At 34.8% G+C, this 6861-nt stretch overlaps 1 pseudogene; it reads right to left on the minus strand.

Annotated features, from left to right (window-relative positions):
- Positions 1-4211: 4211 nt before the first annotated feature.
- LOC149214508 (calcium-binding protein KIC pseudogene) lies at positions 4212-4786 on the minus strand (annotated as a pseudogene).
- Positions 4787-6861: the final 2075 nt, after the last annotated feature.

The following is a 6861-nucleotide window of genomic DNA, read 5'->3' on the forward strand; positions in this document are numbered from 1 at the left end:
ACTGATGATGGGGGCAAACAAAATTTTTAAGAGAGGTGGTGGCAGAGAAATCATTGTGAGAACATTTTTATATGGTACAAAAATTATTCTCTCCGATATATATAAAAATTATTCTCTCCAATATATAAGAATAAAGGTTAAAATCCAACACAATGCATCATATCACAACAAAACATTTTCCATGTATTAACATTATATAAATGACTTTCTCCATCTAACACATCACATTTACTTAAACTTCTTTCTGTACATCAACCTTCTATTTCATATTCATATAAAAGATTCTTTTCCCATATAACTTTTCGTAAATGAAAATAGTTACATATTATAGATACATCCTATGCATTCCATAATCTGTCCCAAAAAAGTAGACCAAAATCCAAAAACAGGTTGATACATCTGAAGACCAGAAAGAATTGTATTCTGAAGAAGTTAAACCCTGAATTTCCTACTAAAATACATGACTACTGATTCCCCTCTGTAAAATGAAAAAGCACTAATCATAAAAATGAGTAGGACATCTATGGAAACAACATGCCATGCAAGATGCCAAATATCACATTAATTCACAGTTAGAAATATAACCGTCTGATCTTATTTCTTGGCCTTCTTTGCAGCAGGCACCGCTTTCTTGGGCTTTGGAGGAGCCACCCTTTTATAGCCTTGGCAAGCTTCTTGGCAGGAGATTCTTTCTTCACAGTTGCCCCCTTCTTAACAGGCTTTGCTACCTTCTTTACCTTTTCAGTGGACCCTGCAGGCTTCAACTCAAAACCTTAAGAACCTCGATTACTTTGACGGGGGTTTTAACATGCTTTTGAACCTTCTTGAGCCTAGGCATCGCCTTAGGCTCAGATGCAAGCTTCTTGGCTAAGGATTTTGGCTTCACAGGCTTGGCAGCCTTGGGCTTCATTGACTTCTTCAACTCTTCTGAAAGTTTGAAAGAGTTTTTGACCCAGATCTCACAATATTTCTTAGTTGAACTATTATTGAAATTGGCAAGGAGTTGAGGCTGGTACTTGTTGCCGATGTAGCCTACTATGGCATAATGGCTAGACCCGGTCCTCTCCTTCAAACAAGTAATAACTTCTGTGATCATCTGCAAAATAAAAATGAAAAATTTAAGACTCCTGCGTTCAAAATATAATGCGGGAAGAAAAAATCCAGAGGCCCAGAATTGAAACATGAAGATATGTAGGATGAGAAGGTGACGGTTTCAATCCCTTAGAAGCCCTCAACTTCCTTTCCTTGTCAACATTGTTGACTACCAGCTTTGTAGTTGTCTCAGTTGAAGCCATTTGTTTATATGGCCAAAAAAAAAAAAAAAAATGATACCAGGAAAACAAGATCTTGGTGCACAAATCGAAAGTGCGAAGATAAATGTCGAGAAAATAACGTTTGGATGATAGCAAATGGATTGTTAGTGCTACTTGTATATATAGGGGAATACGAGGGTCCCTAGAGATGATCATCGCCCTTCGGGTAGGCGGCAGGTCACTGACTCATTTTTCCGCCATGCAGTTCATTCGAGGGTTGGAGATGGCCCGCTTATCCTCCCAAGGATTGAGCATTCAAAGCAAGATTCATTCTTAGTCGTTGAAATGCAAGCTTCATCTTGGAGACCTTGGTGGTTGGATTTTGTTCTCCTCATCCTGCAACAGAATAACCCAAATAAAATAACCCGAATAAGGTAAGTATCTAAATAAGAAAAACAAGGAAGAAGCTCAAAATCCCATCTACAATAGGTAACTTTACCTACAAACCTGAATGAGAACTTGAAATAGTTCCTGTAACCGAATGAGAACTCGAAATGGTTCCTGTAGTAGATGTCCAAACCTTGGAGAGATGGAAGAAGTCATCCTCACACATGGAAGACCTGGAAGTAATAAACACACAACAAAACCCTAGCTTACTGAAAAATTGCAGACCAGGGTTTGAGTCACTTGCAGACCAAGGTTTGAGTCACGAGAAATATAAGCTCCACCAGAGGTATGAAGGGTGCGAATGTGGAGAGGGTGGGGGTTGTTCATTGAGACCAGTCAATCTATAGATTGGCGATTCTACTAATCTTGAGCTTCTGAGGACATCCTTGTAATGAGATGTAACCAAAATTAGGCTATCGGAACGAAGGACGTCCTTCAATGGAAAAAAAGCATTCAACTGATCTGCATGATCTACATCATCTATAACCGCTAAAGAGGTTTTGAGCACATCTGTGCCTTCATCAATGTGATCTATTGGCACCTCTATATGAACTAAGTCTTTTATTAGTTTGGTTTGCAAGGAATTTAAAAATACTCTACTTGCATTCTCCCTAACATCAAATAAGCAGCATGACTCACCAAAATTAGAACTCTTCTTATTGAAGAGTTATTTGGCTAGTGTTGTCTTGCCTATTCCACCCATGCCCACAATTCACATGACCTTCACTTTTCCACTCTGCCCCTCTTGCAATGACAAGATCTTTTCAAAGTCTGCTACTTTCTCTTCAAGACCGGTTGGATATCTTTCCACATTCAAACCTGTTTTTCTAAGGCTTTTTAACGACGCATTTCACGTGATCATCCAACAGCTTCCCCCGTCACTGTAAATTCAAAATACAGCCAAAAAAACATTAGATGTATATCAATACCAGTTAGATTAATAATATGAGCAGAGAGGGCTAAGAGTTCCAACCCATTGTAGGTTTCGAGTTCAAAACTGCTTATCTCCTAGATGCCTTTGAGAGCTTTTCTCCAATCTTCAAGCCTTTCCTGGTCGTATCTGCCTTTTTATTCATGCACAGTTAGAGTTTGAACATATGTCCATTTAAGATCAAAAGGTTTAGCATTATAAAAGACGGGGATAATAATAGCCCCAGACTTGCATATAAGAGAAAGTTGATCAAGACACCACCTCGACTCAGCATATCGAGGAGAGAAGATGGCGATATGAGCAGGGGCGGTTCTGATGGCGCCTTCAATTTGAGGAGATAACGACTCTCTCGCATAATTCTACAACATAAATATGGTAGCTAGCCAGATGTCAAACCTCAGAAGCCAGATGTCAAACAGTAGAAGATATGTAGCGAGATGTCAAACATAAAACTATATGCCAGATGTCAATCAGAAAATGAAAATGATGAAAATGTTCACTACCAAACTTATTCAAAAAAAGGCCTATACTTAAAGGCCTATACTTTGCCTATACGTCTAAGTATGATTTAGAATTTAATTTATTTAATAAAAATTTAATTAATTACTACTTAAATTTAAATCTCACAAGTATGATTTAGAATTTAATTTATTTAATAAAAATTTAATTAATTACTACTTAAATTTAATTTTATTTGAGATTGGTAATGTGTTTTAATTATGTTAGATCTAAGACTTTTGTGATCTATAATATTGATATTAGTCTTCCGGATTAATCACATAGCTAGGATTTGGTTGATGTGAAGATTAATCAAATAGCTAGGATTTGGTTGATGTTTCGAATCGATTTTAATTAATTAATTTTTATAGAAGAATACATTTTTTTCTTCAAAATGTTATAATTTGCCTTACTTTTATTATTAGATTCTATTTGCCAAGTACAATTCTATATATAAGACAAACTTTAAAAAAAGCAAAGAAAACCATAATCGAAAGGATATATTAGATTCTATTGGCCAAGTACAAATCTAGATATAAGACAAACTTTTAAAATAACAAAGAACACCATAACCGGAAGGATATAAGACAAACTTCTAAAATGACAAAGAAAACCATAACCGGAAAGGCAAACGATACCTAAAATATTTGGAGATCAAGATACAACCAACCACTATAATAAATTAGAAGAATTCACTGAAGCAGAAAAAATTAACTGGAACAGGAAAGTTTGGTCTGGAGCTTGGAAATGAAAGAGGCCTGAAATCCCAGGGAGGTTTGGTCTCGAGCTGGGAAATGAAAGAAGCTTGAATCACAATGGACCTGAGCAATTATGCATCAAATTGCATTTAAAGACTTTATAGATCATGCATCAAATTGCTTTTAAAAACTTTATATCTCAGGTTCTGGAGGAAAAATTACAAAACAAAAATTCCTCATTCCCTCATTCTATTTTTCTTACTGAATATAATATAAGTGTTGTCTGTTATATGAAAAGACGCTTTAGTTGCAATTCAGTTTTGGTAGCAAAAGCAATATTCAAAATAAAAGAACAAATTCCAAGTGTTCTTATTCGCATTTCCTTTTGTATTTCATACACGAACTACATAAACATACACAAGGAAGGAATGGGCAAGAGAGTGATCTAAGCCATTCCTCTTTCCCAATCCCCAACTGAAGCTCGCACAGAGCTATCAAAATCAAAGGTATGGATCATATCCATCGCTGCCTTTTCTAACCACTTTTCGGCCTCCGCCATGAAGGAGGGACTCAATCTGATCATGAGAACGCAGAATTCATTCAGATCAAGAGCCCCATCGCCGTTTAAGTCGCCTTCTTCGATCATCACCCGGAGCTCCTCGTCCTTCATCCATTCCATGCCCAACACCGCAGCGTTCTTCTTCAAACTATTGACACTAATGACACCTCTCTCTGCGTCCGCCAGGAGACGGAAGCCATTGCAGAGCTGGTCCATTAGGCCCTCTTCACTGATTGTCACTGCCATCATTGGTAGGTAGTCCTCAAACACCACACCGGTTTCATCTTCTTGTCTTATTCCCTGAAAAAATTCAACTAAAATTGAGTGAAATACAAGGAAGAATGAAATGTGGAGTACCTTTGGGGGAAAAGAGATACAGAGCATAGGATAGAATGGAAGCCCAAATATGGATGGGCTATTTCTAATAACCGAAAAATATGGTAAGGATGGTACGAGAGATCTTCAAAGGATCCACTGCATATGAATGTGTCTCCCCCAAGAGCCAGAGCCAGACAACAAATAACTATTGAAGTGTGCGTGTCATACCAGAGGGCAGCCCACATTAAGCATTGAAATTTCTGGGATTGGAGAAATATATGATTCGTGGGCATGATAGGCACCATTCCAGCGCTCAAGAAATGTGGCTACGTGGTAGCTAGCCAGATGGCAAACAATAGAAAATATGTAACAAGATGTCAAACAGAAAACTATGCCAGATGTCAATCAAAAAATGAAAATGTAAATTACTAAACTGATTCGAATAAGCCCTGTCAGCGTAAATATTAAGCTAAGAAAATACGAGTCATCGCAACTGAATGGTTTCTTTTTTAATTTCAGTTTAATCTATATATAAAATTTCGGTGACTATACGCGGTCATCACATTGGAATGGGTGCTTTCAATTTTAATATGATTTCTTTGTATAAAATAAATTCGATGATGATAAGGAGCCATTATATGTTCGGAGGAATCATGGTTTCATGATAGGTTAATTTTAATTAAAAGTATTATAAAATATTAATAATTTGTTTTTTTAATTGTTATTTATATTGTAGGTGTATGTGTTAAATATTTTATTTTTATATTTAGTGAGAAATAATATATATATATATACATGTATATATTAAGTAATATAATTTTAGATTAATTTGAGAAATAAAGAAAAATAAAAATCTCATAATTTAATATTTAAAGAAGATTCTCATAATTTAACATTTAAAGAAGATTTAATTTTTAATATTTTAAAAAATATTTCAATATAACTTTATATACATATTGAGAGATAAGGAAAAAATATGTGTATGTGTTGTTAGTGTCTCTTAAAGGGATTATATTTCATTTACATTATATAAAAGAGATTTCTTATTTCCTAAATTCTTTTTTTTTTTAATTTAATTTTTATGTTATTGCGTTCTAATGTTATTTGTGTATTAATAAACTTGTGGGGCTTTATTTAGGGAAAAACACCTTGCATTGCATGGGATTTATTTGTGTATTAATAAACTTGTGGGACTTTATTTAGGGAAAAACACCTTGCATTGCATGGGATTTTAGGATTCGATTGCTAAAAAAACAAACTCTACCATATATGTCAATATGCAACACTAACTAGGTTTCTTTTGTGATTATCATATTGTTTGATATGCTTTGCCTTTTTGGAATTAGAATATTGCTTCATATGCTTTTTCCATTTAGAAACAAATAGGTAAATCCTTACTCTTGTCATCTATTTGGTAGAACCAGACAAATGCATAACTCCTGTGGGCCTTTTTTTTTTTTTTCCAATTGCTTATGTTATCTATAAAGAAGTATATTCCTTACCATTGTAAACCCTTGCATGGATATATAAGAGTTGAGTCACTAAGTGGAACTAGAATGAATTAAATATGGTAATTTATATTGAAATTTTGTTCGACAATAGAGGGTTATTCCTCACTAAGATAACCTCTTCTGATGGTGTAACCATGTTTCCAAGCATAGTTTGACTGAAATGGCTAGATCTCCACAAGTGAGATTGTCACCCCTTAGCAAAGATTAAAAAGATGAGAAAGTTTAAGCTTGACCATCATTTTTGAAATTAGAGATGTAACTAAAGGCATTGATAAAATGCTTTGAAGGTTCATCTTCCCCTAGTGGAACTAGATCAATCCCTATAGGAACTACTTTATATCCACTTAAACACTCTCCTTTTAGTGAAGTGGTTGTGACTTTACTATTGTCCAATAGTTTATTTGATTCTCTTTACCATGCATTTTTATGATAATGTTTCTTATAAGCCCTTTTGATTTTCTTTCACATTGTGTAAATTATATGAATTAGGGCTAGAAATGGAGTTTCAAGGTTTTCCTCAGCTAATTTGTTAGTAGGGGTTTTTTAAACACATGTTACAAGGTTTTATTACGCTCATTGGTATAATTATGCCAATAAGCATGTCAATTTTAGAATAGAGCTTCCAAAAATTTAACTCAGTTATCAA

This window comes from Pinus tabuliformis, chromosome 1_1 (assembly GCF_031772625.1).
Source record: "Pinus tabuliformis cultivar Carrire ecotype Pingquan chromosome 1_1, CPIR1, whole genome shotgun sequence".
NCBI classification, from domain to species: Eukaryota; Viridiplantae; Streptophyta; class Pinopsida; order Pinales; family Pinaceae; genus Pinus; species Pinus tabuliformis.